Below are 17,343 nucleotides of genomic sequence, written 5' to 3'. Positions count from 1 at the left end.
TATAATTTCTGATAATGACTTCTTCATTATTTTGTATTCTGCAGCATGAATACAAGACCCATAGCTTCTGTTGCAATTAGAGAGGTGTTTGTTGATAGCAAAGAAAAGAATATCCTTAGCCTGGAAATAATAAAATCAACTGCTATTCAACTAAACATTACACTGACAACAGACAAATAATTGATGCTTTGTCCATGACTTGCAAAATAGAACAGTTGTATTAAAACAAGGAAAAAAAAGGCTGTATTTATTCAGATGCTTTTGTTTTTCACATGTTCCTTTAATATTTGAAGCCACATCCTTTAAAAGAAAAAGCAAATTGGAAAGCTGTAAACTTGCCAGCAACCTCGCAGACCCCAACCTTCAAATCATCTCTCTGCAGCTAGGTGACAAATAATTCATTGTCTTACTGGATTATGCAGATGTTGAAAATAACATGAGGTTTTCTTGGTTCCACTGTGTCCTGCTAGGCAGCTTGGGCTCGCCTCCACAGTACTGGGATTTGGCTGGCCTGGCTTTCTTGGATTCTTTGATGTTCACATGCTCTGCTGGACTTCCTGGGATTTGCTCCTTCCTGATTATAAAAAAAAAAAAAAAAAAAAAAAAAAAAAAAAAAAAAAAAAAAAAAAAAAAAAGTACTTTCCCAAGCCCATCAATTCCTGGCACTTCTCTGAGCCATGAGTCACAGGAGGCTAATTGAATCAGTGGCGCTCAGTTCCCTCCATCCCGAGACCTGCCCCCGGCAGCCCACACCGACTTCAGGGAATTGCAGCCGAGAGCTGCTGATATGCTGCATATATATATAGAGGAGAAAGAAAGAAGGAAGGAAGGAAGGAAGGAAGGAAGGAAGGAAGGAAGGAAGAAAGGAGAAGGATTTTGTGTAAGAAAGAGTGAAATGGTGACAGTTAAGTGACGCCTGAGTAAGTGTGGGTTTACCACCACATTTATGAGGGCTACTCTTTGAGATTTTTTCCCGGACTGAGACAGATTTCACACCTCCCCGTTTATTTATTCTTTGCCATCTATGCCTGAGCTTGCTGTGTTTCCTTTCCCTTGTCATCCCGTGTTTCACACCAGAGAGACAGGTTCAGCCATGCCTCACCTCAGAGCCCAGCCAGAGCGGCCTCAGAGACACCTTCATGAAGCACGGCCAGAGGAGCCACTTCCAGCGACGCTCAGGGCTGTGAAACGCAGGCCAGCTAGATAATTCTCCCCCCAAAAATGACTCACCGAGCATCTTTCCACACAAGGCGCTTTCCCCGGCTCCTGTGGTAGCTGTAAGGCCTCTGAGCAGAGCGGCAGAAGCTGCTCAGTCTGGAGCCCGGCAGGCCAGGCCCGTCAGCGCGGGCGTGCTCCTGCTTGCTCACATCGGGGCAGGGAGGCACAGACACATTTTGCAACACCTTTGATTGCAGTTCCCGAGGTTTTCAGAGCAGCCAAAGCACGCATAAAGGGAGGAGAGGAGTTGAATCTTCGTGTTTGGAGTGAATTTCCACTGGAAGGAAAAGGAGACCTTCAGGAGGGTTTTGTTTTGCTGGGATGTGTCCCTTTAACACGTCCTCTTTCTCCTGGAAAGACAGGACTGCAGGCACTCATTAGTTCTCAGGTAGTGCCACTTTTTCTTTTTTTTTTTTTTTTTTTTTTTTTTTTTTTTTTTTTTTTTTTTTTTTTTTTTTTTTCTTTTTTCTTTTTTTTTAATGCCAGAAAAAGCCTAGAGGAGAAAACCCTGCCAGCTGTGACTATCTTAAAGAAAAGCCCTATTGATTTACATTTAAATGCAGCTGTCACTTTGCCGCTTATAGCCAGCAGAGCAGAGGCAATAGGGCACAGGACTAAAACACTGCAGGAGCCTCCCGTGCTCACAAATCACTTCCCTCTGCTGCCATCCCAGCAGCACAAGGTGCCAGGAGAAAATGGGATGCAGTGAATGCCAATCCATGGAGCACAGCAGCCTGTCTTTCACAGGTGAGGGGCACAAGCAAAGCCCACCCAGCTCTAGGGCTGGCTTGGGACCTCCATTTGCCTGCACCAGGCTGCGGAGGAGAGAGGAATTGGGCTGGAGAGCAGGAGCTGCAGCTGCTCTCCTCTTGGCTGCCTCTCCCCGTGTCCTGTGTCAGGCCCTGCACGCATAAAGCACTATTGTTTCCAGCCCAGAAATTGTCAGGGGAGCACTGGATGGACAGCATCCCGCCCTCACGGCATCGGGAGCCCTGCTTGTTCCGTCTCACACCCACACAGATGCTCACAGATGCAAACAGTCAGCGCCAGGCCCTGCTGAGAGTTCTCAAACAGAGCCACTGACTCCAGGCTGTCCCTCTGGGAACACGTGGGGACTGCTCAGAGGGATGGGAGTGCATGGACATCCCCACTGGGTGTGAGTTTAGGTACTCCAGCTGGCACATCCCAGCCCAGCAGCCATCGAGAGCAAAATCTGGTAATAACTGAATGAATATCTGGTAGCAAACTAAGTTGATTCATCACGGTTTTTGTTCCTCACTTGGAACGGAATATTTGACGTTTACGTGCGATTCTGGGCTTTTTCGAGCGCTCTGAAACACTCGTGAGTGTAGAGTGACATGTACCAGCGATAAAAGGGACCACTTCCCCAGTGCTAGGTTTAAATTCTGTGTATAACAAACACTTCTTTCTTTAGTATTTCTTTCAACTCCACTTTTGAAGTTGATTTATATCTGCCTCCTGTTTTGCTCCAGTTTCCATCTTCTGGCGGCATTCCTTGCCAAGCCAGCCTAATGCCCACATGAGCCCCATTAAGCCACATGCTTCTGTATAGGCAGCAGTACATGTTTTTTCTGGGCTGAGCTTTGTTTGCCAAATCTGGGCCTGTATTCACAGATAATGACTTCCTTTTTGTCTCCTTCTCCTTCTGTGAGCTTTTTTTTCCCTCCGCACGCAGCCTTTTCAAAATGTAATGTGACCCTCATACATCATTTTTATCAGCCTTTATAAACCCAGCGTAGCACAGCATATGATGTATGTAAATTCATGCAGCTAAAGGCAGTGAGGAATAAATATTTTAGTCCTCTGTCAGGAACAGAGGATACCTCCATGTCATTCAGAGTCAAGATTTCTTCCTACCTGAAACTATTAGCTACAACAGTCCTATATTTAGAATAAAAAAGTAGAAATACCTTCTTTTCAAGATGTCACCAGCCATTTTTTTCAGATGGCTTCAGATGATTCAGACATTCCTTTTCAACATCACTTTTCATTTTGAAATGTACTTTAATGTTATATTTAAAGGAATTTATACTATAAACTCCTTTAAGTCAAAATACTAAAAAAAAAAAAGAAAAAAAAGAAAAAAAGAGGGCGAACAAGTCCAATTTTGCAACATTATTTCACAAAATGCCCTGGGAGCTTTAACCTGTTTTTCTCACTGATGAGGAAATATTCTGGGGAAATGCAAAAAATGTACTTTGAGCACGGTACTCAACACAGTCATATTAGTAGAGTTGCATCTTCATGCTGGATACAGGATGGTTGCCAATGAGGCTGAATGGGCCTTGGCCATGGCGTCACAGGATGTTTTGGGATTGGAAAGGGGCCTTAAAGACCCCAAAGAACCCATCTTTGCCATGGTAGCAGACACAGTTTAGAACTGGAAGCTCGTCTTTCAAGCGGAGAGTTAATTTATTTCGGGAATGAGCTAAACCAGGGAGGTTTTAGCACTTGCAGCCATGGCTGGCAGGCCTCATGGTGCAGAGGGGAGCTCAGCCCTCGGCCCCACAGAGGCACACGGGGCGATGAGGTTTCACTTTGTCACGCTATACTCCTGGCCATCGATACTCCCTGATAGCATCTGGGATTTCTGAGCACTACAGGGACTTCTTGTAAATGGAGTCGCCTCAACGATGTTTGTCCTAGACTGAATGCACCGGGGAGGACAACTGATAAGGGACCTACAAGCTTGACATCAATACACAGTTCTGCTGTCATAACAATACAACCTCAGCCTCTAGGTTACAGCTTCTCAGAAATAAGGAATGCTCATTAGGGGGACAGATAATTGGGAGTGGTTTCCTCGAAAGGAAAGCCACTCCAGGCTCTGCAGTGTGGAGGGCAGGCCTTCACAATGGTGGCATTGTTTAGAAGTCATTGGCATCTGCAAACAAAAAAATCTATTTAACTCACTGTTACAGTCCAAGGGGAAAAACCCCAAAAAACAACAAATCAGGCATCTGTTTCAAAAGGAGTCAAGAGATTCAGCAAATCTCCCTGTGTCTGTAGGTAGAACAGGGTTATGTTTCTGAAGGTGTTAATATGAGTGCCAGAGATTTCCTTTGAGGTCTCTCCTCTCCTCTGGTTGTGATCAGGCTATCTTGGCAAATGTCAGCACTCATGGGAGCAGAGCTGTAGGAATGTTTTTCAGCAATGACTGTAAAGCAGAATACTGTGGTGCACTTTCACTTTAAAATATTTATGTTTAGGTTTACATACGAACATTCTTTTGAAATCTCCTTATCATCCTATACCCCTCAAGTTCTTTAAAATTTACAAGCACAAAATAAGGCCGTTAAAAAACCCCCAACAACCTACAGCTGAATTAGAATTGTTGTACAGACAAGTGCCTCCAATATACAGACACACAGGTAGTCAGTCTCTACCTTAGAGCTCTTTATTTTGAATCTTAAAAGCAGAGTCTCAAACACCTGCAAGCCAAGTGAAAATATCTCATATCCTTCGGTTTTATCAATAAGTATTAAGTGCTACAAGAGAGACCATGCCCATGTTTCTAGGGCCATATCCTGCGCTTGCCTAATATCCTGATATTTTGGGCCCATATTTGTTTTAACTCCTTTTCCTGCTCGTTCTCTCCCCTGCTATTAAGAGCCATCTCCCTGAACCCCTCCCTCTCTGTAACATGCACCCATGGACACACACTATGGCCAAAAATGAGATGACAGAAGTGAAAAAAGTCACAGGAAGCTTCTTCAAGTTTCAAACTGCAGAATGAAGACAGTTCATTGCCTCTATGGAACCAACATAATTTTCAGTTTTAAAATTATAAAATTTGCAAGCATGCATATGTTTCCTTTTCATAAATAAATATATTAATAAATATATAGCTGGGGAGAAAAAACCTTGCACCAGTTGCACCTTAGTGGTAGCAGTATGCTTGGCACTTGACAAACAGAGTGATTGAAGTGAGTTATATGTTGCTATGGTTTTATGACCAAAAAAATAAGTCAAGGAGAACAGGTATTATAACATTTAGACATTTCTTACCTCTCTGTCCCTGAGGGATTTTTTCAATGGCAGTTTCTGCATTTAGAAACAGCAAAAAGAGAAAACACAGGAAATCCTTTAATCGCATCCTTTACTTTTAATCCAATCCCTGGGACGCAGAATACATTATTTAAAGAAGAAGTTTGTACCTGAGATGGAAATTTTCAGTTCCTGGTTGGTGAGTGGCACTGCCTGTGCTGGCCAGGGTGGACATTTGGACATTTTCCTCTGCAGTGACAGAGCACACGCTGTGTCCCTCAAGCCAGCCAGAGTGGCCAAACTGCAGCCAGGGAAAGCTACAGCTATGTCTGGAAAAAGCAGATTTTTTTTCATCCTCACAGCTTCCATTCTATTATTATGATGTTTTCTGAACTGCTGCAGATGAATTGTGCTCCATTTTTATGAAGATTCAGCTTTTATCATCTTTTATTCCTTCTTGGGGAGTGTTAATGGGTACAAAATGGAAGGATTGCTGTGACAGTAATGCCACACTGGGAAGCCCTCGCAGCAGAGGTTCCTGAGCCAATTTGGATGTTAAAGCAGCCCCTCTCTGCTGTTCTTTCCATCCTGACAGAATTATGATGTGCTCCTCAGCCGACCATACATTATTGAAGAGTTCTCTGGGTAAACACATGGTACTGCAGTCTCTGGCTGTAGGAGAGACATTACCCAGCTGAAACTGCTGTGACAGCAGCCAACTCCTTTCCTCTCCACTTCCAACTCCTGCCCAAATCCAAAATGTGCCTTCACCATCGCTGCTATGGACAGAAGATGCCCTTCAGACACCCTGGACACTGATGAGAGGCTTTTATTAGGCCCAGGGGTTCCCAAATGGCCTCCAGTAGTGCCAGGGGAGGTTTAGATTAGATAATTGGAGCAATTTCTTCCCTGAAAGGGTGGTCAGGCATTGGAACAGGCTGCCCGGGGAGGTGGTGAAATCATCATCCCTGGAATCATTCAAAAGGAGTATGGATGTGGCATTTGAGGATATTATTTAGTGGTGTACATGGTGGTGCTGGGCTGATGGTTGAATTCCAAGATCTTAGAGGTCTTTCCCAACTTTAATGGTGCTATCATTCTGTGATCTTCAATGAGAGGATTTTGCCTGTCTTCACTGGCCATAAATAAATTTGATGCATCTGTTTCTGCAAGACTGATAAAACTGGCTTAATTTTATCATTATCTCTCACTAACTCGTCCTGGACAGTGTGAAAATCTTCACAGAATGAACATCACTGAAGGTTTCAGATGATATGGACAGCTCAAAGGATCAGGGCAACTCTGATTACAAGTGCTTGATCCCATCCAAAGATAGTTCTGTCCTCCAGAGTCCTGCTGAGGAGGTGGAGCAAGACATACTCCAGGCTACACCTCTCTTCTGTCTATGGCATATGAACTAAAATACTGCAAATTTTGTCCAGTGTTTGCATGAAATAGGGTAAAGCATCCTTCTTGCTGATTAATTAGCATGGAAATTTATTACTAGCTGATTTATTGGCTTACAAATATATTTTGGCTGTTACAAGAACCTACTGGACACACTTGCAAGGTGAAATCCTGGGAATTTTTCTGGTAATTCAAATCAAGCCAAGATTGACTTTGATCCAGTAGAAGTGAGATGGATATTTTAGGTACTTAGGCATCTTTCAGTATTTTTAAACTTTTATGTATATTCCACATATGAATATATACTGCATTTTATGCTAAGCTCCTGGCTTGATTTATCTTATCTATATATTTTTTTTCCAATTTACATTAACTGAATACATGGAAATGCTTGGAAACACATGAATTTGCATAAGATCAGATTTTCTCCACCTAAAAAACTATAGTAAATATGCCGGTGAAATTCATGCTCAAATAATATCTGGTATTCTACTAATTTTTTTTTAAAAATGGGACATTTCAATTCCTCTTTGTCCACAGTACAGACATTGATTTTATTTTATCCTTACCTCCTCAATTACCAAGTATAATTTGTGTTCCAGGTTCTGGTACCAGATGCTATTATATTGAAAAGCACTTGATATTCCTAAGTGCGTAACAGCCAGTTCTATAAAATTTTTCCCACGTTTCCATGTTTCCATGCAGCACTGGACAACATCTTGTTAGTTAGGAAAATCAGGCTTGCCCAAGGAGGGAGAAAATACTGTCAGTATAAACAATCTTGAGATCTTTCATCATCTGAATCACACATTTTGTAATAGGATGGTAAAAGATTATCTTCTTTAGAGGATAGAAAGAAATTGAGGTTTGCCAGGTATCCACTGAACAAGGATAGAGAGATGCTCTTCAGGCTATGATGAGAAAAGTGCTGTCTGAAGTGGACATACACCAAGCTTTCAGACATCATTTTAGGCTCTAGGAGAAATGATGACAGAGCTCTGCTCTAAAATAATGGGTAACGTTGAACTAGCAGTGAATATAACAGGGTGTTTCATTTCTGTGGTGCAGAATTCCAAATAATAACAGAATCTGAGATGAAATTTGGCTCAGTGGAGTTAACCTTGAATGGGAAAGCAATGCACTGATGACTAGTTAGCAGAAACAGAGAGAAGACAGGTCTGTAAAAGAATGGAAGTGTGGCTGCACTGCTGGCACTGAAGTGAAGCCGGGGAGGACAGAGCACCTGAGCAGTGCTGCTCCACACATCCAACACACAGTCTGCAGGGCATTTGGTGTCATTGATGTCTGGTTTTTTGAAGAGCAGGCTTATCAGGTGGCATCAGCAAGGCTCTAAGGAAATACACCGGTCTGGGAAACTGAAAGAAATCAAGATGTCTTGAGGATACTGAGCACAGCCTTTCCAAATGCCCTAGGAAATGAGTGAATAGCGCAGGTGGATGATAAACAGGAGGCACCTCAGTGAAAGCAATTTATAGAGCGTTTGCTCAGTAGCACGAACTGATTTTGTGATCAATGCTGATAACAGAGCAAGGATCTGTGCTGTTTTTACCTTGAGGCTCCTTTGTTCAAGAACAAAGGGATGCAGACAGCATGGGGTCCCAGTGGTACCTCCTGTGAGAGCAGGGCAAGGTAAGCCTCAGCAGCATTCCCGAAAATATGAGCACCTGCTTCAGTGCAGGGGGTGCCTTGTCCACCTCATGCACACAAATCCACCCGCAGCAACCATCCCAGAGCAAAATACCAGCTCCATTTGCAGCATTTCAAGTTTATGCCACAAATTTGTTTGGAGATATTGCAATGTGTGTGGACTAAGACGGCAGTTCCCGGTGAAAAAGGAGTCAGTTTGCTCTACAGCAAATTGCTATAATCCAAAGACAATGGGAGGATCCTAATCAAGGATGGTAGCTATTTTTCTAGTAATCAGTTATGAATTACTATTTTTCTATGTTTAGTCAGCATATCCCCCAGAATATCCCATTTGACAGTTGTCAGAAAGCCGGTGTGCATGGAATTTGCCTGCTGCAGGATTTAATTGTGCCTTATGGGGATTCCCTTCTGTCAATGATTTGTTGGATATTGATCCATATAACTGGAGGACCTTTTCCTTTTCTTTTTTTTTAAATAATTGATCTATAAACAGGCATTTGAAAGAAAACAGACTAGGCAAAGAGAGCTTTCATCTTTCAAAATTCTGCTGTTAAAAAGCCTACTAATAATTGATCGATATCTTGGATCATGTCCTTTGCTGATGGAAAAAAAATTGAATATTATTTCAGGGAGTGAACTGGAGTCAGAGTCAATGTTTAGGGTTTTTTTAGTATTTCATTAGCCATCCCATTATTTTTGTGGTGAACAACAGGTGCAGGGAAGATTATTCAGCTAAGGGCAGAAAGACCTAAGCACAGGGCTGCTGTTTAGACAGTGCCACCTTGATTATCCAAGTGTCATGGGGACACTGAATATGTTTGCATAATTAAGGCCTTGGCTAATGGTAGTGCTTTTAAATGCAATTAATAGCTTTCTGGGGATGCAATTATTTTGAAAAACAAGGAGATCGTGGTAAATGAGGTTCAGATAACTGTGGTAGAACTAACGAGAGTGTTCATTTTCGATACTATTAAAAAATAGTAGCAGGTGACTTCCAGTCACAGTATGTATTAAATTTAGAAATAAGAAGCAATTTAGAAATAATAATAATTAATAAAATAAGAGAAAGCATGAAAGCAAAATTACATTTATAAAATGTCAAAAATTAAATTAAACAATGTGTTAGGTAGGACAAATTCAGAGAATCATTTCATTAGCAGTTTTCATTCTTGCTTATTTGAGAGCTAGTCATTCTCACTTTGTTGAAGGTTCCTTCACACATGTGTAACAGAAATAAGATACCTCCTTACAGCACAATTTGCACTTTCTAAAATGCTCAAGAGTCATAGGACAGTTCAGTTTGGAAGGGACCTAAAAGACCTTCTAGCTCCAAACCCCTTGGGCAAAGACACCTTCCACTAGACCAGGTTGCTCAGAGCCCCATCCAGCCTGGCCTTGAGCACTTGCAGGGGTGGGGCAGCCACAGCTTCTCTTAGGAAAGACATGCAAATATCATGCAAATCCACACAGTGCAGCCCTCTCTTAGAGAAGGGAGACTACACCTGCACAAAGGCAAAGCATGCCAGAGCTGTTTTCACATCCCCAGGCACAGGGCAGACATGGCACACTGGCTGGGGCTGGGGGTCAGGGGCAACACCGGGGCCGGGCTGGGCAGGGCAGGCAGGATGGTGGGACAGGGGGGACACAGAAAGCTGGCTTTGTGTCCAGAGCTGCTTGGAAATATAGTCCATCTTTTCATATGCTCAGAGACGGCCAAAAGGGATAGACATAGATGCTCCAAGAAAATACTTGGAGTATTAGTTTTCGCAAAATCTTTAACTTTTTTTCTTCCCCCTTTTAAAAAATAACAGAGAGCTACTGTACCCTGCTGAGCCCAACATCTGTGCAGACAATTAAACCCTTTTAGACTCTGAGCAGGAGGGAAACTCAGAGGAACTGGCCCTTTTCTACTACATCCTCTGAAGGATTACAGATAAAGAAAAGATTTTGCAAATAGCTAGGCACATACATAATTACAAAGAGGTCCCGCTGATTTGTTTTTAAATAAATTTGGTTAACAATGAAGTTTTATTTTCTGAAAAATGCTGATATTGGCACTTGGATCTGAAATACAGCACTAACATCTTTGTTGTAAACCTCTTTTGGTAGGAAGCCAGATCTAAGACAAGAGAATAAGAAGCTGAGTAAGTCCTTGGGTTTTATTCTTCAAATTTCACAGGAAATGATTTATAAAACTTGATTCACAATGATATGACCCCAAGAGCTCATTATGCAGCATTCTGGTTTCTTTTTTTTTTTTCTTTATTGCTTAGCTAGAGTTGGGCAAGTGGGGCAGAATAATTTTGCAAGGTATTTTCACTAATTAATTAATTATTTTTTTTTAAAATGTGGAATTGTACTTAAGAGAAGGACTTAGAGCAAGGAGGGATGGCACTGTGGTATGGATGGTTCAAATGTGGAGTGAGTTCAGTCCCTGCTCGTTGTGGCTTAAAGTCTCAATGAACAAGGTAAGCAGTGAGAGAGGACAGAAGAAGGAAGATGAATTAAAAAGATTCAATTGGAGACACCTTTTTATAAGGACTTTCTTCTGAAAAAAAAAAAATCTTTCTGTTGAAATTATTCTGACCCAGGGCTGTGTATTAACCGCTCTAAGTGCTAATTGCTGTGTGTGCTTCCCAGTGCACACATCATTCCACAGAAGTACATACATCTATTAAATTACATTTTTTTTTTTTTCCCTGGGAAATGCCCACCAACAATTTCAGGTTTCCAGGCAAACAGGCAGATTAGCTGTGGTTCTGCTCCTCTGTGTCCATCCTGCCTCATGCTGCAGGAGGGAGTGCCAAAGAACAGGTGGGTGTTTTTCACACAGGGAATTTGGCAGTGCTTTGTATCACTGGGATGAGTAGAGGCAACACCAAGGAAGAGTGTGGTGTGGAAAATACGTACCATCCTCAAGTTTAGATGTGGGTGTGTGACACTTCCTGCCACAGAGAAAAAAATCTGGCCTGCCAAGATTTAACCCCTTGACCCACACTTCAAAAAAAGCAACAAAAAAGCCCTATATTAAATGGCTCAATGTTAGGAAAGGATTTGACAACATTTCTATGCTGTCAAACCCAGTACAACTCTCTACATACAAGTCCAGGTTTGCAACAGCCTGAGAAACTCCGTGGGCACAGACTGCACCCAAGAACAGTTCGCCTCCTCTGCCCCAAGCAGTGGCTTGCCAAATCCATCTACCCTGAGACACCCTAAACATAAACACAGCAGCTCCCTCTAACACCAACCAAGCACAATTACTGCTGCACGCCTCCCATGGAATATGAAAAACACAGACATTAGAAGTCAAGTTCGTTTTCGTGAATTTGAAGGAAACGTGACCTGCAGCAGGAAGAGTTCAATGCTGAGAAACTGCAGGGCAAGGAAGCGAATTATCTCACTACTATGGCTCTGCTCCTGGTTCTCTGCCCCAGCAGACTTCCATCCCTCTCCCCAACACCCACGTTTCGATGGCAGAGAAATCTGGGGGAAGAAGCTGGACTGTTCCTGGTCAAGGCCTGGGTTATGCGTCAGCAAGGCCACCAGCTCTGCAGCATGCCAGTCTCCTCCTTGGCAAGGGCAAGGAAGCAGTGCTAAACCACAACCTTCTCTGCCTTCACAGGTCTTCTGCATCCCTTCCAGGCTTTGCCTCCTATTTTAAGGTCAGTGCTCTGTCAGGGCGAACTGTAAAGGAAAATTTAGGTAGAAGATAAATCAGTTAGTGTTTGGATGAGTCCCCCGTGTCACCTGCACTGTCACCTGGGGTACTAACCTCATCGGCTGCAAACCTGAGCTGGGCTGGCAGAGCTGAAGTCCAGATAGGCAGAAAGATTTGGTTATAAACACACAGATAAACCTGCCTTTTGAAACTGTGATTATGCTTCTTATTTAAACATATACCTTCAAACCAAACTGATTCACTGTGATATAAATGTGATGGTTCCAAGGGTCACCAAAACTGGAGCGATGGAAATGTTTATTTCAGTGTGAAAATATGAGGCTTCCTAATATTTAGTGTGCCTTTAAATATTTGTCTCAAAATGTGGCTTGGATTATAAAGACAAGCATTTTAAGAGCAAATAATTGTTTAGTTAAGGTTGCACACTGGATTAACTTCACAACAGGATTTATAGAACAGGTAATTATAAGAGTTCATCTAAGAAATGTTCTCAAGGTGAAAGAACACTCCTGCCAAAGCAGAGTCAGTTTTAGAAACCTGCAGTGCCTCCCCATGGACAAACAGGAGCTCACCCTTCTCCGGGGTCTTCTGCCTTCATCCCATTATGTGTGAAGGAATTAGTTATGTTCGTTTGTATAGTTATATTGGTTATGTTTATTTTCATGAAGAGGCTGAAACCTTTTGTGCCTCTTTGCTGCCGTGCCCTGGAATTGTGACTAGTGAACAGCTTTCAGCTTTTCATTAGGGTCACAAAACCAGAAACATTCACAGAAACATTTTAAGTGGGGCGGGAGAGTGGTAAATCCTCCTTGCCTCAAAATTAAATGGAAGCAGTCAGCTGTAAAACAGAGGAATGGGTCAAATGGAATGGACAGTGGCTTTTCCATATGGATAATAACTCCTCAAGAAAGTGAAGCAGCTTAGCCTCAGAAGAAGCTTGCATAAAAATAAATAAATACTCCCTCACCCCTTGCTACTATAACAGATTGTGTACTGCAGCAAAATTTTCCAGACAGAACTTATTGGTCCAAATGATCCTGATGGATCCCTCCAACTCAGCATATTCTAGGATTCTATTCTGAAATAATGCAGAGCATACACTACAGTCTGTAAATGAGGCATTCCCTAAGGAAAATCACGGCAGAAATTTTAGTGATTCCCCATCAAAGACCATTTCAAATATTGAAGAGGTGTAAAATAAACACCTGCTGGGCTCATTTTCCCTTTTCCTTCTCTGTTCCTGTTTCTATTTCATTCTCAGACAGACACACACACATAACTATCTATGTGAAATTATGCATACCAAAGAGGTTTATTATTAAAGTTTCTAACAACATGAAACCTGGGACATCAAAGAGCTTTGGAGGGACTTTGCTCTCTGTTCAGAGGTGGGTTTGACTCTTGCTGTATTTGACCCAGGTTGCCCCAGCCCTCTAACCATCTCCGTGATGAACATTTTGAATAAATTTTAAGAGAAAGTTCTTATTTGGCCCAGCTCTGGGTTAACCTGTCATTTTGGTATTTTCAAATTCCTTTGCTCATACTTAGCCTCCCATGCACGGGTCATTACAGCTTCTTCTCCAGCCACAAGTAATCATTCCTTATTTATTGTCACCTGATGTGAGCCCCAGCTTTCACTGACAATTCCTATCCAGCACTTAGTGTGCTTTATTTCACCTTAGAGTAATGAAAGTACTTTTCAGGATGACATTAATTAGTGATATAAAGTGACTGTGACTTACCCTTAGGGTGCCTTCATAAGGTGTTGGAATTTTAACATTACTTAACATTTAACAATTTGAAAATTTTAACATGATTTAACATTTAGCAATTTTTGCAAAAAATAAAGTTTTACCTTAGTTCCTTAATAAGTGAAAGACTAAATGTTTAATTAACATAAAACATGATGTATTTCACCTTCTGCACAGACTAAAGGCTCCAAGGTTTTTCCTTGGCATATCAAAAAGTCTTCCTAATAAATCACCATATGCTACTAAAAGTAAAGACATAATGAACTTGTTCTGAGTTATTCTGAGACTGATTTAAAAATGAGATTTTTATATTTTGTCAAGGATGAAATATGATAATTTACTTCAAGGTTTTGTAGTGTAAGGCCTACTTACATCTCACATTACTCAGTACAGAGCCTATGTGCTGTTTGCCCTTGAATGCTTCATAATTTTTCTCAGTATTTTTAAAAAAAACTTGAGGGAGGTTGTTGGGCTTTTTTCTCCCCTACAGAGAGTACATATTTCTGAATATTATGCAGATACTGTCTCTTACTTAGATTCTTTCTTAATACACTTTTCCCTAGTTTTTCTTGCTTTATCCTCTAATCTATCCATGCTGAAATAAGCTGCCATTGTAACCAAGTCCATACCAAAATTTTATTATTCTTACCACCAAGTGATACGGACATTCATGGCCTTACTCCTTCAAAAACTGCATTTGAGATGCTACAGGCACTTTATTTCTCTTCCTTGAGCAACTGGCATCACGACAAGAGAGTCAGTCAAGCCACACTTAGCATCAGAGTGACTACCAGTAAAGCTGCTGGGCTCCCGTGAACAGATTTAGCTTCCAGATTTGTAGATTTGCTGAGCTGTTTTACTGGATAATAGGCGGTATTTCTGATTCAGAGACTTCAGGAGATTTAGGTTTTAGAGATTTTAGGTTGCTTTGCTTAATGAAGACTGAGTGAGTGCCCAGCAGCTTCACAGTGACTGTGTACAGTTGCATGATGATGTGTTTCAGGTTTTCTGGATTCCAGACAAAATAGTGTATTTTCCCAGTGTCTCACTGTCAATAATTGCATCTCATTACTCAACTCCATCAAGAGTATGGAATACAGATGCTTGAAGGAGTAATGAGGTGCATTCCTTCAAATACAAAACAAAGATTAAGCCAGAAAAGAAAAGTTCTCCAAATGTTTAAACGGATTATGAAAAAAAGGAAAAAGGTCGAAATTGTTTGAGTTTCTGGGACATAGCATAATCAGCATTTTTAACTAGTTAGTAACTATATGGTCACAGTCCAGGCAAAAGATTCAGCCTAGTTTCTCTCCTCAGCTGAACTCTACCATCTTGTGGGTTCCCAGGAAATTACAGTTCCAGTCTTAAAATCATCTTAATAAGTTTGTCCACCTAAAATAGCTGACAGCACTGCTTTATAAAATCTTTTTTTGGGTGTTTTTTTTTTTTTTTTTTAAATTTACTCTTTCAATTTGCAGCTTTCCAAGCCATAACAATATGTATGCATTCCACATATTTCAGTCTTTCCCAGTTACTTTACAAGCTCCTGATTTGAAAAGTGGAACTTTTACTGTGACAATATAAAAGAGAATCATACAAGCCCTTTGTTGCAATTTAAGCTTTTGCATCTTGTGACAAGAAGATCTTAAGATCACTTTATTTATTTATGTATTTAAGATACAATAATATATACAGATTACATTAATATTAAGACATAATAATTATATATTTATTTATATTTTAAATATCTTAAATATATTTATATATTTAAGAGCACTTAAAACAAAAGTGAACCAAAAATAAGCACTTGTGCTGACATTCTCTTTCTTTCTCCTGGTCATTTAAGTTATCCTTAAATGTCAGAGATCAGTACAGTCTTGGCTTTGAACTGCAGAATTTCCACTTTTTATGTGGTAGGGATTTTTTTACTGGAACTTTTTGCTTTCTTTTTCTGCTCAGGAGCGATGGGATTCATCTGTTCATTTGATGGGAATGTGACTTTGAGTGGATTAATGCTGAATTTAACACTTGAATTGTAGAGGATATTTTTCAAAACCTTTTAAAATGTGGCAGCTGATGATTTCAGCAGGGTTTTCCTAGCAACCAGGCCATGAGCTATTAAAAAAAATCCCAAACCTTAAAAAAAAAAAAAAAAAAAAAAAAAAAAAAAAAAAAAAAAAAAAAGGCAAAAAAAAAAAGCCACAATATACAGTTAAGAGCACTGTGGGGTGCTCTAGCTATTAAAGGAAAAAGAAAACATGGTGTTGCAGAGCAGGTGTTGAAAAATTAAACTACAGAGTTCAGACCAGTAAATTTCTAGGCTATAAAACATGGCTGGAAAAACACTTAATGTTCTTTTTCCAAGCAGAGCGAGTCTATTAAGTGATAAATATCAAAAAGCCAATTCAGCACTCATTAGTGTGACTGGGAAGGCAATGGAGAACTGAGTCAGGCTCTGAAGGGCTGATGCTGCTGTCGCTGTCTGGGAGGATGTGATTCTCAGTGACACATTATGACTACCCCAGTCTGAATTGTTTAGTGTCAGAGCAAGTGAAACTTGAATGATATGCTACGTTCATAACAACAGCGGGACTCATGGTGTATTATTTATCTAATAATTAAAAGGTAGGGTTCAATACTTATTGATTAAAATCAACATTATTCTGCCTCAATGACTGCTAAGCTGCATCCTGAGAAAAACACTATAGTAATATTTTATTCCTGGAGCATCAAAGGAGAAAGTGGTGGATGGAGCAAAGGTGTTTTCCACTCTATCTGTCCCTAACTGAAATATAAAGTGGTGTTAAAAATTCAAATGCAGTTAGTAAAAGGAACCAAGAGAGAAAAAGTCCAGTAAGAGAACTAAAGAAAAATAGATTTACTCATTCATCAAACACATGCTGCACCCTCTTAAGAAAGAAATGTCTCTTATCAATGAAGGCTACCATGAAGTTGGGGTCTGTAAATGATCACAGAATGATTTAGGTTGGAAAAGACCTTTAAGATCATCGACTAAACTGTAATGATGCAAGTGTGGGCAGGATTCCAGCTGCCTTCAAGGAATAAGGAGAATGCCCAGTGCCAAGTCTCGCATCACTCAGGAGTATGGTGCATGAATCAGAGCTTTTGCACTCTTACCTTGAGCTCATCAAAATTTAAATACAGAAACCTACCTGCCAGATCTGCTGAATTCATAACCAGTTCCTGTTCTGGCTGCAGATTAAAATTCTCTCCCTGTTGTGATATCCAATAGCAACCCTGAGACCTCCAAGGGCTGTGTGAGACAATAGGTATGCATTCAATTTTCGTTAGATTTACCCAAGGAAAAAAAAATTGCTTAGAAATCTTTTTCTTCCCTATAATGCTTTTCACTTCATTCATCAGCCCTCTGCTTCTGTACTGTCTGTGCCTTCCAGCACAACATTTCAGCAGCATCATGGCCCACTACAGGCAAAAACAGCGTTGGAAGCACATTAAACGTGACAGGCAGATGTGTTGATCTGTTGACAATGGACACTGAGGTTGTTATTAAGACTTTGCAGTGGAGTGTGACTGGACAGTGTTGGGATTAGATTGTTTCTTCCATATCTGGAGGTGAAAGCTTGATGA

At 40.9% G+C, this 17,343-nt stretch overlaps 1 long non-coding RNA gene across 1 annotated transcript in view; it reads left to right on the top strand.

The window, feature by feature from the left end:
* Positions 1 to 17,343, top strand: part of LOC136360709 (uncharacterized) — a 436,491-nt gene that overhangs the window by 99,331 nt on the left and 319,817 nt on the right. The window lies entirely within an intron of this gene.

Source organism: Sylvia atricapilla, chromosome 4 (assembly GCF_009819655.1).
Source record: "Sylvia atricapilla isolate bSylAtr1 chromosome 4, bSylAtr1.pri, whole genome shotgun sequence".
In the NCBI taxonomy this organism is placed as follows: Eukaryota; Metazoa; Chordata; class Aves; order Passeriformes; family Sylviidae; genus Sylvia; species Sylvia atricapilla.
This window is presented reverse-complemented; position numbering and strand designations above follow the sequence as displayed.